Below are 16245 nucleotides of genomic sequence, written 5' to 3'. Positions count from 1 at the left end.
ACATTTGAATCTAAGCTAGGATAATTCCACAATAAAAGTCTCCATTTCCCAGAGAAAGGAAGAGTGCTTTCAGATGGTGGGTTCCTAGTGCTACCATTCAAAAAGCATTCAGCACAATGGTAGCTTTGTCTTGTTCTAAAAAGAGACTCCTTCAAATTGAACTTGCCTACATGGTGACCACACAGATATATCCAACAGCATGAAAGTGGTTTCCCACTGTGTTTTTCTGGGATGTTTTTTCAACTTCCCTATCTAACTTTCATCCTAGGATTTCCTGATGGTCCATCCAAATGCTAACCAGGTGTGATCCTTCTTAGCTTTCTGAGATCAGCCAACCTACGTGCTGCAGTCCTTGAACAGATCTTCTAGAAAACAATTATGGAAGGCCAAAAAAGACCAACGTAATCTGGCTCCTCAAAGCATCATCTGGAAGCATTCCAAGTCCTCAAAGGTAGAGTAGGACTAACCCCTGAACTCATAAACTCTCCATTCATTGTCACCTTCTTTACGTATTACTGTTGTCCCCAGCATCAAACGGCAGTCTCCTGATCTTGTAATGCCACTATGTATACACAATGGTGGCTCTGTATAAAGAACAAAGGTAAATGCATATCTGACCACGGCTGTTCTTAGAAAGAAGTTAAATTCTGCAAGGAAAAAGGGTCATTCCCCGACTGTATAAAAGCCCACTGAATTTCAACATGCCAGTTACAAGAAGGATCGGAAGAGGGACCCCGGAGAGCAATATCTGGCCCTTTGGAGGAGACACCAAATTTAAGTGGGTGGAGGTGAAATCCCTCTTCAGTGTCCCAGGCTATTCTATAGACAATTGTGGCGTGGTAGGCAAGGGGCCATCTCCGGCCGCCCAAGGCAAGTTAGCTTGAACGTGTGAACGCGGGAACTCTCAATGAGGGATCAGGGGAACTCTTTCGCCAAGAGAGGTGCCACATTTTAGTGAAAACACTGGAAAGAGAGGAACTGCGGAGTTTCCTGACCCCTCTTCATTTCCACTAGGAGTCTTTCGGAGGGAGAAAAGCAAGGGAACGAACACGAAAGCGACCGCCAAAGGAGCCGGCCGTGAACGCGCCGCCGCCGCCGCTTCCCAACCGGCGGCGCGCGCCCGGTCACAGGCGACGCGCGCAGCCGGGCCTGTCACGTGGCCTCCCAGAGGAGGAGGAGGAGGAGCCTGGGCCGGGCTTTGAGGGTCGGTGTCCTGGAGGTCTGGGTCTGCACCGACCACCTCCCCGCCCCGTTCTCCACCGCTCTCCTCTTCGCCTTCCTCGCCTGGGCGCCCGGTGGCGGGGAGGGCTGTCCGCACAGGCGCTCTGCAGGCGCGTTGGGCGGGAGCAGCAGCGCCACCAGGTGAGCGCGCGGCTCTGGGCTCGGGTGGTGTGTTGCGCGAGGCGGGGCCGAACGGGTGGGCTGCGTGGGGGGGAGCGAGAGAGCGGGGGCGCCGGAGCTGCAGCCCCACCGGGCGAGCGGCGGACAGGCCGGCTGTGGGAGGGGCTGGTCTGACAGCCGTTGCAAGGGACGGGCAGCGGGAATGCGGGCCTGGTCAGGGGCTCCCGGGACTAGGGGAAGGCAGTCGGGCGGATGGGCCTGCGAGGCTGCCTGGGGAAGGGCGAGGAGGCAGGGAGGGGAGCTGGAAATCTCTCCTGTGGAGACCCAGCAGCTGGAGTCGGGGACGGACGGGTGACGGAGGCTGCCCGGGCCAGGTTTGGGAGAAGAGGGGAAGGTGCTTTAGAGAAAGGAGCGGCAGGTTTAGGCCAGGCTAAGAGGTCCTCGCACTGGGCCTGGCTGCCCCCCTCCCCCCTTTTTGTTAGACACCCTTATTGTAAGAGAGAGGAGCCCCTGGATGAAACGGGGGCTCCAGAATAAAACACAATGGCTGTTCTTTTTCCTCCCAACGCCCAATAGCTTAGGCAATCTCGATTTGTTTAGAATATTGCTTGGCTGCGCTGTGCAAAGTACTGTTGCCTCATTTGATTTCCCTTGAGGTCTAGGGACGTAGTGGTAGTATCAAAATGAGCACGTGAGCTGCGGCTTGCACCGGGAGTCCAAAAGGGTGGACTTTTTCAGTGAGGTTAATCTACCTTGCTCTGTTCCTCCTTTTGTTGTTAAATCATACGGCAATAATTGGCCGCTCATTTTGAAATCACGTTGGTCTCTCCACAGGATATCCAAATGATATGTGTAAGATGGTTTTATGCTGTTTTTCAGAGTTCTAAGGAACAGTAACCAAATAATTTCTCTGTAATGCTTAACTTTTTCCATTAAATAATTCACAAAAGTTCGCTTGACATCAAATACACAAAGGATTGCATTCCCAGGCTATGATTGGAATATTGGTATGGAGTTTGTACCAATTCCCTATTGTTTTGTCTGTTGATGTTAGAAAACAGGACCCTTAGTCTGGCATATAGATGGCTTAGGTGATTTTGCTGGTGTCTTATATACCAGTGTAGTTTCGTTATTTCAATAATAAGGTGATCTGATATTCTGTTGGTTGCAGTTTATACTTGGTGCTTGAATAACATAGTCTCCCTCAAGTTAATTCAGCTTCTAATGATGATATGGTATATGTTTATGCTGTGTTGTCACTCTTTCTGGAGAGTTTTTGTTTGCTGTGGGAATTCTGGTGGTCTTCCATTTAAATGCTAGCCAGGTCTAATCTTCCTTAGATTTTTTGAAATCAAAGTTGGTTAGGTGATACAGTCTTTATTTTAAAAAGTGTTTTGAAATGTGACAGGGCAAGTAATATAGTGTGAAATTTTGTACGACTTATAATTTTGATCTTGAAATATGTTCACATGACCACAATTTTGTAACATAACCTCAAGAACATACATTGTCCTGAGATGACCCCTTGATCCGAGGTAAGGGACCTAAGACCCTAAAATCTTCAGTGCTTTTTTATTGTTTGCTTATTCCACATATTTCCTTTTTTAAGAGAAACAAGGTGTGTTAATACCTTGTTTCTCTTAAAAAAAACAAAAAAACTTCAACAACAGTACATATTTTAAAGATGCAGTTAGAGTATAAAGCAATCTATATTCTTTTTAATTACAAGTCATAACGTAACTATGGTTTATTTTTATATCATGTGTTTTCAAATCTTAAATTTTCACATTTAATTCTGTCTGTGCTCGGGTAGTTTTAAATTTGTTTTGCTTGTAGAAATTGCCCAGTTTTAGATAGTAAAGAGATTCTGTTTTGAACTGGAGTGGGCGGCTATATTAAATCTAAATAATATATTAAATCTAAATAATAATAATAACAACAGTTGTAACTTCTGCTGAAGAGGAATGTGCAAATACAATCCATTAAACAACTTGAGCAGATAGACTAGTTCAAAAGAAATGTTTCCCAAAGCTTCTTAGTGTACTTTACAAAACATTGAAGCGTGTCTCTTTGAAGACTGTATCTGGCTGAGTCCATATGCATGCAAAGAGGTCCCACAGAACTGTTGTCTGTGCATGAACACAACTTGGAACAGCTTTTGAAATAATAATGCAAGCCTCGCAAAGGATGGGCCATTTTAATACTAAGAAGAGACCGCTTTGTTCACCTGGTTCAGATGCTCTGCACAGCCTTATGTTTGAGCATCTAAGCACTGTAAAAAAAATTAGTATCAGCAAGGTGAAAAACTTTTTGTTGTTCTCTACAGAGCCTTTGCAAAAATCACCATATATAATTATCTCTATAATGTAAATATTGTCTAGTTTTTTTCTGATTTCCATCTATCAGAGAACCTTTGTTTCACCTAATTATGGTGAGAATGTTTTGAGTAATAGTTAGATTTTATATTTTTAAAAGTGGATCAACCATTGCTTGATTTTCATCTCAAAAAATAAAGGTATGATCTGAAAGTTCCTATAGTGCATCAGATACAACTTGAACGTATGCATTGTCTTCACATATTTTATATTAAGACTGATATATCTCAGTGCTTCCGTTTCTTTTTTTGTTTTCCTTCCTGTCCTCTAATGAGGAGTTTGGGAATATCAAAAGTCTGCATAATATTTTGTGATTTTTGAGTTTTCTTAATGATTGCCTTAATATGTTTCATAATTAATATATGACCTATCTGGAGTAGTGAGTGTGAGGTTGTTGAGCAGGATCTAGAATGTGAGAATCCTAGAATTTTGATGAAATTATTATATAGATAGTTGGAAAAGAAACAGAATTTACAAAAACGTATTTCTTGTATGATGGATTAAATGGCATGTCTGACATACTGTCTGCTGGAAAAAATAGTTCCTTTCCCAGGATGAGTGGCAATCATCAGCTGTGATTACTGAAATGTATCACTATCCTTTAAAAACTGGATAATTTTTAACATTCTTATCTGTTTCATTTAAATTAATTGTGGTAAATGAAACTTTTGCACGAAGTTTGTCCCACTTGTCCTTTGTAGAATCCAGAAGGGCATTATTGGCAGACGATAGCATATATCACATTAGAGATGCCTTCACATGCTCTTCTTCTATTCTTGTGTGTGTACTTGTTGGAGCCTATGATGGTGCTGCTGTTGTAGATATGGGGGCAAAGTAGACATCTGGGTTTGTTGCACTGTCTGGTTCCTATGTTATCCTTTCCTGTTGTTTCTTGTTGCTTGTGGAGAATATACTTCAGGTTATTTTATATTAGGACTGATATATCTCAGTGCTTCCGTTTCTCAGTGCTTCAGGTTGGGTGGTTGTTTGTATGCAGGTATGGGCCTGAGAAACTACAGTGTCATTTCTAGTATGGGCTGTAGCTTATTAATAATGTTTTTGAGTGATTTGAGTGGCAGCCAATGGTGTTCTGTTTCTGTGGTCTGTTTTTTAATAGATCTTTCCTGGGAATTGATCTGGCACTACTAATTTATCTATTGAGTGGGTAGTTCAGTCTCCTGAATGCCTGGCTTAACTCTGTGCATCTGATGAAGTGAGCTGCAGCTCACGAAAGCTTATGCTGTTTAAGAAGATGTGTTAGTTGGAAAAGTTAACTGTCAGACCCCTGATTTTTTGCCAGATTGAGAAGGCTATTATAATCTATTGAACTTCAAAATTTTGTAACCGAGTTAATATCTTAAACAAAAAAAGGGTGCGGAATAATGGTTGAGCCACTCACTAAGGATTCCATTCACTTTCGTGTATGTTTTATTTCCATTATACGCTGCTCTTATCACATTCAACAAATAGTTCTGATCCTGCCTTGAATTGAAGGCCCGTACTATGGTAACTCATGCCCTTATCACCATTTAGGCCACTGCAATGTGCTTTATATGGGTCTGCCTTTGAAGACTACAGTACTTGAAAATTATAGTTATTACAGAATGCAGCTATTCATGTGTTGGCAGATAAGAGCTGCTGTGGCCACATAACACACATATTGCAGTCTCTGTCTTGGCTCTCAGTAGGTTTCTGGGTGCAATTCAAAGTGCTGATTTTAACATTTAAAGGCCCACATGTCTTAGTTTCCAGATATCTTCAGAACTGTCCCCTCCAGGGATAACCAGACCATTCTATTCATTCACTCCAGTTCAGTATGCTTGGTGTTCCCTGTATAAAAGAGAAAAGAATTATGAAGGCCAAGAGAAAGTGGTTTTTCTCTGAGGACTACCACTTTAAATAATAATTTCCTCCAAGAGGTCCAGTTGGCATCAATCCATATAGCATGACTATTAAGACAGAACTTTTCCTTGCGGTTTTTGAAATGTGATGTCATGTTGATATGATTGACTAGTTGGCACTTGTAATTGTTATTTTACTACTTTCACTGTTTCTTTCTGTGATTGATTGATTGATTGATTGATTGATTGATTGCAGTTTTTATATATTGTAAACCACTGTAGAGTGGCCTGATAAAGACCAAAATTCTGGTCTAGACATCCTCTGCCCTAACATAAAGCCACACAGTACTTCTCAATTTTTGCTCATGTATATCCCTTGTAACTTTTTAATCAGAATTTTACCAAACTTCCCGCCAGGCACTCTTAATAAACTAATCCCCAATTAGCTTTTGCATTCATTCTTGCTACCTTCCCTTTGCCTAAGGAAATAACAAGGACATTCTTCTAATCAAACAGAGATGCGGTGTTCACATAGATTAAACAAGTTGCACAGCCATTCTGTAAGCAAACCACATCCATATGTTACTATTTCTCCACTTGTACTATGTACGTGTGCTGCCCTTTTCTTTACTTCTTTCTTTGGCACTACCATTTTTAGTATTTATTTCAGTTCTTTTCTTTGACATATTATTATTCCCACATAAATCTCTAAAATACATTCCCTCACTTCAGTTTTATCTCAAATCATTTCATCATATCTATTTATTTATAAATAATACCATCATATTGGAGAGAATTGTTTAGCTCTCTTTATAGACAAAATAATTCTGTTGAAATAACTGCATTTTCTCTGCTTCTTTTAACGTTAACTGTCTCTTGTTATCTGGTGTCGTCATTTGCAACTATCTTTTTCAAGAATTGGTCTTGGGAGTAAATGGATGTGGAAGAAAATGAAAGAAGTAAACAGAGTGAAAGTAAAACAACTGCAGGAAGAGAAAGTACAAGTAGAAACTTTATGTTACAAAGTTCTTTCTACCCATGACTTACATGAATTTTTATACATGTGTATTACTGTGTTTGAATAAATCTGCAGTTTTCCAGATATAATTTGCCCCTTGGATATCACATTGGCATTGCTAGTCTTTTTTCTCTTTTTTTTCACAGTGCTGCTGTAGGATTTGGAGGATTTACCCCTTTTCTTTTTGTGTTTGTGGCTTAATATTTGCGCATTTCTTGGTGATCATCTCCTAAGTTTTAGTTTTTTTTTTAACTGTATGTTTATTTTAGGGCATATGCTACCCATTTCTCACATGTAGGAAATTCTGATTGAAGAAGAAACCAGTTCACCTGTATTCTGTGAGACAGGAATTTTAATGCAGAGACATAGTACAGAACAAGAATTGATTAGACTAAGATGTAGAATGAAAAATAAGCACAACAATGAATGAATTAGGAATTCCTAATAGGATAGAATAGATATTAGATATTAATAGGATAAATATTAGATATTATATCCTTTACAAAAATATAAAAGCAGCATCATGTAAACCATACTCATATCTAACTAATTTCGCCTCTGAAGGATTCTGAGGAGTCAGGGGAGTTTTAGAGTTTTCAAGAATAGAGAGATACTTTCTGTTTTGGAGGATGCAAGGAGCCAGATAAACTCATGTGAACTGTAACTATGATCACTGAAGAGGGATGTAGTGAATACATGGATGGTGGCAGCAGCAGCAGTAAAAGACAATGTAAAATGGCAAAAGAAAGTTGGATATAACAGTATATGTCGGTTGTCCCTGGGTGGAAGGTTGAATGAATGAATGAAAGGTTATCCTGCAGTGTCCTTGTGGAATGAAAAAAATGATCATAATCTAAGACAGCATTGAGATCTTATGAGTAATATTATGTTTTACTGAGGTTTATGTTTTAAAATATTATTCATTTAATGTCAAGACTCCATTGGTATCATTTAGGTGTATTGCAAGTACAGTACATGTAGTCCTTGCTTAACAACCATTACAATGGCGCTGAATGAAGGGACTTACAACCTGTACCCGAAGTTACGGCAATCTGGGCCTTTGGTAATCAGTTTGCCCTTACAATTGCAAAGCACCCCATGAAAAGTCAGTGGGGAAGCTGACAAGGAAGGTTGTAGGCTGCTGCTGCCTGCCAAGAGGACTCCCTCTCATCTTTGGGGCTGGCTGAAAAAGCTCTGTGCTGAAATCCAAGCAGGATTTTGGCATGGGGCATTTTCTGCTAGTCCCCAAAATTCCATGCACTAAATTCCCCATGCTGAAATCCTGCTTGGATTTCAGAACGAAGCTTTTTCAGCCAGCCCTCAAAGCTCCATGCATAAATGCCCTGTTTATCCAAGCAGGATTTTCAGCCATGGAGGATTTTTCAGCCCGAGTGGAGAGGCTTCAGAAGCCTCTCTACTCTGGGGCTGAAAATCCAAGCGGTTCTGAGGCCTCATGCATCCAACCCACACTGCACCCCTGTGCACCCTCCCTGACCCTCCCATGCCCCCCTCACTCCCTCCCCCACCTGGCAGCCCCTGGGGCTTGCAACTTCCTGCCAGCTTCCCCATCAACTTGATTGTGGGAAGCCGGCAGGAAGTTGCCTTGCCTAACAACAGGGGCATTCACTTAATTATGGCAACTGAGATTGTGGGATTGCAGTCGCTAAGTGATGCAGTCACATTATGTTTCGCCTAATGACCACATCACTTAGCGATGGAAGTTTCAGTCCCAATTGGGGTAGTTAGGCAAGGAGTGCCTGTACTGTAATGCTGAGTGTAGCACAAAGTAAATAAGCAACTGCATTTAGTTACAAGTGCATGATTAATACAATTACTATGACTACTATTAATACTACTGCTATTACTATTACTGTTAGTTAAGATTTCATATTGTTACTGTACTGCATCCAAGGGTTTTTTTGAAATTTTCTCATTACCTTGCCAAAACCTATAGGAGGAAGGACAGTAAATCAGGGACAGACGATGTGGTTTTTATATAAAAAGATCCTGATTTTAAAGACTCCTTTCTGAAACCCTGTATAGCTGCTGCCAATCTGTTTAGACAATACTGAGGTAGATGCATAAGAGTCTGATGGATAAAAGGCAGGTTTGGGTGTGCTTGCCCAAACCATTGATATGTAGCTGAAAAATCATACTAATATCTGGTATTTGGTCCTTGACAAATCATTTTAAGAAAAACTGCTGCAACTATTTCCAACCCAATTATATCCAATTCTCTCTTAAATTCTCATTTATTTATTTATATTTATTTATTTAATCTGTACTCCTTCCAGTGACTCTGGCCAGTTCACAAAAAAACCCGTAAAACTATTAAATGATTAAAGCAATACAGCAATAAAAGAAGAAACAAAGATAGCAAAACTGGGCAACAAAAAAACCACACACACTCCTTGAAAGGGGCAACAACCATCTTAGTCAAAGGCTTGGGCAAAGAGCTAGATCTTCAAAGCCCTTCAAAATGCCAGCAGGATGGGAGCCACCTTGGGGGGAACCTTATTCCAGAGGGCAGGCACTGTGACAGAAGGCATGCTTCTGGGTCCCGATAGATGGCAGTTGAAGGAACCTGGAGCACACCAACCCTGCCAAATAAAAGCAGCTGGGTAGATATTAGAAGAGAGAGGAAACCCTCAAATAGTTGGGCCCTATGCCATGTAGGGCTTTATAGGTAATGACCAGCACCTTGAATTGTACCCTGAAGCAAACTGGCAACCAGTGCAGCTCATGAAGCAGAAGTGTTACATGGGCATACCAAAGCAATGCCCGTCACTGCCCAACCACCACATTTTGGATCAGTTGAAACTTCCAGGTGGTTTTCATAATTGTTAGCCAATTGTTATTGATAGGCAATCTGTTTATTTGTGCATTTGGCATAATAAAACCTTGAAATATTTATTTACTTTATCCTGCTTAGCTGTCTTCTCTAAGATGATGCCTACTAAAGATACTTAAACTAAAGTTTGTCAATCCCATCCAGCATTCTGGCAGATGCAGTGCAGCATATCTGGATACCAGAAGGTTGTTTTTATCAACCCTATTAAGTGCTCTGGATGCAAGTTATAAAAATGTTGTACTGGGCCTTTAGGAAATAGCTGTATAAACAGGATAAACAACTTGTAATTATGAATTTCACAGACTTCCACATTTTTATAGGATCTTATATGCCATTCCTATCCAACAGGATTCTGAGTGGTGTACATTCCTTTCTACAGTAAAAGGGGTAAAATGCAATGATGGCATAATACAATTTTGGACATTATTTTCTAATGTAACCCTGTCAACTTTCATTCTCTGATCTTTTATCCTGTATCTCATTTTCATCTCTTGTTTCTTACCCTTTATCTCTCAGATATCTGGAGCTGTCCTGGCTCTGGAAGATGATTTTAGAGAGTCACAACTCTCAAGTATCAATTGAGCAGGAAGCCTCATCCCATGTGTATATCTTGGAGTGTTTCCCTTTCTGTAAAACAGTTAATTATATAAGCATACTTTGTTCCTTCAGTTTGTTTTTTCTAAAAGAACTAGAATATGTAAATTTCAATTCTTATAAGTAAGCATATTTAAGATGAGAAAGAATGCAAGATAGGCATCTAGTTTAATAATAAGCAGCCTGAAGTATTTGCTTGTCTGAACCTTCTATATCACAGAAATATAGCAGCATAAATTGATGACTTGGAATTTGGAAAATATCAACAATCCCAGACTAAAGGTTGTAAATTTCTGAAAACTCAAGGTCAGCTTTCATTGATCAATGCTAAAATTGGAAATATCAAGCCATGCCAAGACTTCTGAATGTCCCAGAACTACCAACTAGCATTGTCCAGATGAATTTATTAGCCTACATCCTATCTCACACTGATCTAATTAGTTGTCTGGATTCTCTGAAGAGGGAATCTGATGAGGATGATGTATATGAAAAGCAGAATGAATAAAATTTTATCTTTTTTAAAGGAACATTTTAAAATTGTAGTAACTAAAAACTTTTAAAAACTATTTTAAAAAAATCTCATCACCGGTTAATTGTATTAAAACACACACATTCTACAGTTAATTTTTCAATCTGGAATCCTCAACACATAGACCCTCTTAGGCCAAACAGTGGACATCTACTTTGGGCCCTCTCTTCACTTAATGCTTTTAAAAATTATTTAAAAAGCAAAAAAGCAAACACCAGCCTACAGAATTAAGTTTTACTTCCTGCAAGGGCCTTGGATTTCACAATCCAAACATTCTTTGAAAATAAAAATTTTGAATACAATAGCTCCTTCTAATTTTGTGATTCTAAAAAACTTGTAAATAACCCTTCCCCTTTTTCATTTGTTATTAATACAAATATTGAAGAGTGTAAGATCCAGAACTGAGCCTTATAGCGTTCCACTCAATACCTCTCTCTAGTTTGATGAGAAATACCAATGAAGATGCTTAGAGTAGTTTTTGAGCCAGTTTCATGTGCAGTTGACTTGCCACTCAGACTTATCTAGCTTGCTAATGAAAATGTTGCAGTGACCTTTGTCAAATGTTTTCCTGAATCAAGGTGCATATCATTACATATACAATATACCCACAATCTATTTAAGGCAGTTTCCCCATTAAAGAATGAGAGATGGTTAGTCTGACAATTTAATAAATCCATGTGGATTTTGGTAATTATCACAGTGTTTCCAAGGTGCTTACATATCTTTTTATTATCTGCTCTAGAATCTTCTGTAAATTAAGGTTAGACTAACTAGACTGCAGTTCACTGGATCCTCTACAGGTTTTCCAGGTTTTCCTAAAGACCATCAAAATTTAGTTAAACCATCAGTTCCTTCAATCTCTTAGGATGCAATTCATTTGGATCTGGAGTGTGAAATTTCTTTAATGTAAATAAAATACATATTATTTTTTCTTACTATCTTGTCAATTTCACATTCCTGTACCCTCTGTTTACTTGAAGGAAAAACAACTTAAATGTAGGCAAAAAAAGTAATAAACTGTAAGTAATATAAATAAAATACATATTATTTTTTCTTACTGTCTTGTCAATTTCACATTCCTGTACCTCTGTTTACTTGAAGGAAAAACAAATGTAGGCAAAAAAAGTAATAAACTATAAATACTATTTTTGTGGTAATGCAATTTTAAGTTTATCTATTTGAAATTTCACCATTTGACGTATTTCTAGGTATCTGGAGGTTGTGTCATGGCAACTGGACTTCTTTTCTTTCGGTTTGATACGTTTGAAATGCAGCCACCCTGGAAGACATTTATGGGGTCCCCCCTAACCAACTTTCTAGACTGAAGAAGCTGCTTGAACAAGCAGCAAAATGTATCAAACCAAAAGAAAAGAAGTCCAGTTGCCATGACTCAACCTCCAGATAATTCCACCTGGATGACTGAGAATCTTCATCAACATATTTCTAGGTATATTTCTAGAGAGCCAGTTTGATGTAGTGGTTAAGGTCCTGGCTTAGAAACCAGGAGACTGTGAGCTCTAGGTCTCCCTTACCCATGAAAACTGGCTGGGTGACTTTGGGCCAGTCTCTCTTTCTCAGCCCAACCCACCTCACAGGATTATTGTTGTGGGAAAAATAGGAGATAGGAGTATTAGATATGTTTGCTGCCTTGAGTTAGTTAGTTAGTTAGATATATATTTATTTATTTATTTATTTATTTATTTATTTATTTAACTTGTCCCTGCCCATCTCCCCACAATGGGGGACTCTGGGCGGCTTACAACACACTAAAAGCATAAATACAATTAAAAGTTATAAAAACCAAACATTAGAAACATAAAAAAGCTAAAAAATCCAAGAGGCCGATAGGGGCCACACCAGGCCGCTAAGGGGCCAGCCAACCCCATTTCTGATATTCTCCCTCCCCACCCAGGCCAGATGGCAGAGCCAGGTCTTCAAATCCCTCCAAAAGGCCTGGAGTGAGGGGGCCTGTCTCACCTCCGGGGGCAAGATGTTCCAAAGGGCGGAGGCCACAACAGAGAAGGCCCGCCTCCTGGACCCCGCTAATTGAAGTTCTTTTACCGCGGGGATCCGAAGCATGCCCTCTCTGTGAGATCAGGTGGGACGGGTTGAGATCATGGGGGTGAGGTGGTCCTTCAGGTAACCTGGCCCCATGCCATGTAGGGCTTTAAAGGTGATAACCAACACCTTGAATTGGACCCGGAAGCAAACTGGCACCCAATGCAGCTCACGGAGCAGAGGTGTTATATGGGTCCTTCTTCAGGCCCCAAAAATTGCTCGCGTGGCCGCATTCTGGACCAGCTGAAGCTTCCAGATATTCTTCAAGGGTAGCCCCATGTAGAGCGCATTGCAGTCGTCTATCTGGGAGATAATGAGGGCATGAGTGACTGTTCGCAGGGCATCCCGATCCAGGAAAGGGCATAACTGGTGCACAACCCGAAGCTGTGCAAAAGCCCTCCTGGCCACGGCTGCCACCTGCTCTTCGAGCAGGAGTCGTGAGTCCAGGAGGACCCCTAAATTACGCACTGGGTCTGTCTGGGGCAGTGCTACCCCATCCAGAACCAACGATGACAACGTCCCAGATACAGAGGAGCCATTAACCCACAGCCACTCCGTCTTGCCAGGGTTCAGCTGGAGCCTGTTGTTCCCCATCCAGACCCTCACAGCCTCCAGGCACCGCGAGAGGGCAGACACGGCATCACTTACCTCACCAGGGATGGAGATGTATAGTTGAGTATCATCAGCATACTGATGATACCTCATCCCATGATGATGGATGATCTCACCCAGCGGCTTCATATAGATTTTGAAAAGAAGCAGAGAGAGAACCGAACCCTGCAGCACCCCACAGAGGAGGGGCCGAGGATGGGACCTCTCGCTCCCTATCACCACTGATTGGGACCGGCCCTGGAGAAAGGAGGTGAACCAGCACAAAACTGTGCCGCCCACCCCCATATCCCTGAGCCGTCCCAGTAGGATACCGTGGTTGACGGTATCGAACGCCGCTGAGAGATCAAGGAGAGCAAGGCTGGTCGCACTACCACCATCCCGCTCCCGCCAGAGATCATCTGTGTGTGTGTGTGTGTGTGTGTGTGTGTGTGTGTAAGGATAATAATCTAATGATGATAGTAGTGGTGTGGGTGTAGGATTATAGATACGATTACAATTGGATTTAAGATATAGATTTGAGTTTTAGGCTGTTACTGGTTCCACATTTACTTCCAGATCAGTGACATTATGCCTGTCACTAACAGTTGCTAGGAAACACAAGCAGAGGGTGCTCTAGTTACATGTCCTATTTGTAGGCTTTCCAAAAGGATCTTGTTGTCTATTGCAGGAACAGAATATTGCATTAAATAAGTATTTGGCCCAGAACAGCTTCCCTTACATTCTTGGAACATTTTTATTTTGAACTGACTTTTAAAAAAAATTTAAAATACACTAAAAATTGAATACAGGATAGGAGATAACATAGTGGACAGAAATATGTGTGAAAAAATTCTGGACGTCTTGGTGGATCATAGGCTGACCATGAGCCAACAGTGTGATGCAGCAAAATAATAAAATAAAAGGCAAAAGCAATTCTAATCTGTACCAACAGAAGTACACTGTCAAGATCAAAATAAGTCATATTTCCTTGCTGTTCTAGATAGTCATATGATACCTAGAATATTGTTTCCAGTTCTGGACACTGCATTTTAGGAAGGACAAACTGGAGTGTGTCTAGAGGAAAGCAAGCAAGATGATAAGGCTCCTGGAAGAAAAGGTATTTTTAGCCTGGAGAAGAGAAATTGCAGGGAGACATGATAGCTTTCTTCAGGTATCTAAAGGACTGACATTAGCAGGCAGAATAGACTTGTTCAGTATTGTTCAAGAAAAGAACAAAAAACAGTAAGCTTAAAATTACAAGGAAGCAGATTTCAGGTAGACAACAGGAAGAATGTCCTAGCTGTAAGAGTTGTTCAACAATGAAACAGACTGCCTCAGGTTGTACTAGATGCTCTTTCACTGGAAGTATTTAGGTGGAGGTTGGATGGTCATCTGGGGGGATGCTTTAGTATTAGATTCTTGCATTGGACAAGAGGTTGAACTAGATGATTTTCTCTTCAAAGCTTTATATTACAGATAGTCCTTTTTAACAACTGGAATTGGCAACTTGGTCAGTAAGCGAAGCAGTCATTAAGTGAAGAATCACATTACCGTGACTGTGCTTAGAATTTTATTTCAGCTTTCCTTTGTTTTATAGTATCAGAAGGATATAACCCCTAACAGCCAGGTGAGCTCAAATGTCAGGGAAGGTTTCCGGAAGTTGACTTACAAGGAAGCCGGGTAAAAGGGCAAATCTTATAGCCCTTATTCCCTATTCTCCCACCCTTTGGAATCCTCATCCTGATGCTGGGATAATTAGCAAGGAGGGAATTAATGTCTGTATTTACAGATAGTCCCTGAGTTAAGAACACCTGGTTTACAGACAACTCATAGTTAAGAATGGAGTCTATTGTAGCAAAATTTGAGTTAAATACACAATGATTCGAGTTAAATACACAATGGTTTGAATTCATTACACAATACTACTTACACAGTATTATGCAATAATACTGTTCCAGCTTACATACAAATTCGACTTAAGGACAGACCTTGGGAACAGACCTTGTTCTTAAACTGGGGACTACCTGTACATTTATTGGAGAGGAAGGGATTACAAGAAAGTAAGCAGGCACACAATGGGGGAATTCAGATTGAAAGGAATGCACTAGTGCTGGCTGTGTGCCTAGCGTGCTGTGAGCCACTTAGGAGGCAAAAAAACTTTCAGGGTGAAACTGATTAGGATCTTGTCAATTTTAGGTAGCAGCTGCTGGTGGGGGAGGGTTCTAATCAACTAATTAAGGTCACAGTTCTGAGCTTGTTAACTTGCATTTTGCGCTGGTTAGCACTTTTTAGGGACATGCTGTGCTGCGGAGAGAAGCATAGCTCAGGAAGACAATCTCCCTGCTCTGCGAGGAAGAGAAGAAAAAAATGGGTCAGGCACAGGACAATGACTGTAATGGCAAAATGGGACTCAGGGACACTGTGAAGGTCATAAATGCGGGCATTGGTTGCAAAGTTACTTTTTCCATCACTTTCATAACTGAAAGGTCGCTGTCTGAGGCTGTCACTAAACGAGAGCTAACTGTATGTGAAACCCAATTGGTCTTGTGAGAGTACAGTTAGTCCTTGCTTACCAGCCACTCATTCAGTGACTGTTTGAAGATATGATGGCTGCCCTGCACTCTACCACCCCTGCCACCCTGTACTGTGCCCTGCACCCCTGCCGCCCTCCACTCTGCCACCCTGGGAAGGTTGCACAAGGCCAGCAGTTGCCTCGCAAAGTGCCATGCTGGGCACACCTTGTCAGCAGCGGAAGAAAGAAGACAATGAAGATCAGTGGGGGGTGGCAGGGATGGTGGAGTGTAGGATGATGGGAGTGCAGAACAGAGGGCAGGGTGGCATGAGTGGCAGAATGCAGGGCAGCCAAAAGGGCAGAGATGGGGGGAGGTAGGTGGGTGGGAGGAGTTGAAGTACACCATGCAGTCATAAATGTGGGTGGGCTGCCAAGTGCCCAAATTTTGATCACATGGCCATGGGGATGCTGCAATTGCTATAACTTTGAGGACCAGTTGTAAATACCATTCATTCAGCACGGTCATAACTTTGAA

The 16245-nt window shown here is 41.2% G+C and overlaps 1 protein-coding gene and 1 pseudogene across 3 annotated transcripts in view; one reads left to right on the top strand and one right to left on the bottom strand.

Moving 5' to 3' along the window:
- Positions 1 to 1171: 1171 nt before the first annotated feature.
- Positions 1172 to 16245, top strand: part of NCOA6 (nuclear receptor coactivator 6) — a 68689-nt gene continuing 53615 nt past the window's right edge. For 2 of the 3 annotated variants that reach the window (XM_088154233.1, XM_088154231.1), the window contains exon 1: positions 1172 to 1362. The gene's annotated coding sequence lies outside the window, so the exon portion shown is untranslated. Of the gene's footprint in view, positions 1363 to 1564; positions 2877 to 16245 lie in introns of those variants that run through there. The other variant, XM_088154232.1, reaches the window with a different exon arrangement.
- On the bottom strand, positions 5518 to 13348 carry LOC148214259 (uncharacterized; annotated as a pseudogene).

Source organism: Python bivittatus, unplaced genomic scaffold (assembly GCF_059951505.1).
Source record: "Python bivittatus isolate LINGU-HERP-01145 unplaced genomic scaffold, Pbiv_v1 ctg000700_np1212, whole genome shotgun sequence".
NCBI lineage: Eukaryota > Metazoa > Chordata > Lepidosauria > Squamata > Pythonidae > Python > Python bivittatus.
The sequence above is the reverse complement of the archived record's forward strand: the minus strand, read 5'-3'. Positions and strand labels throughout refer to the sequence as shown.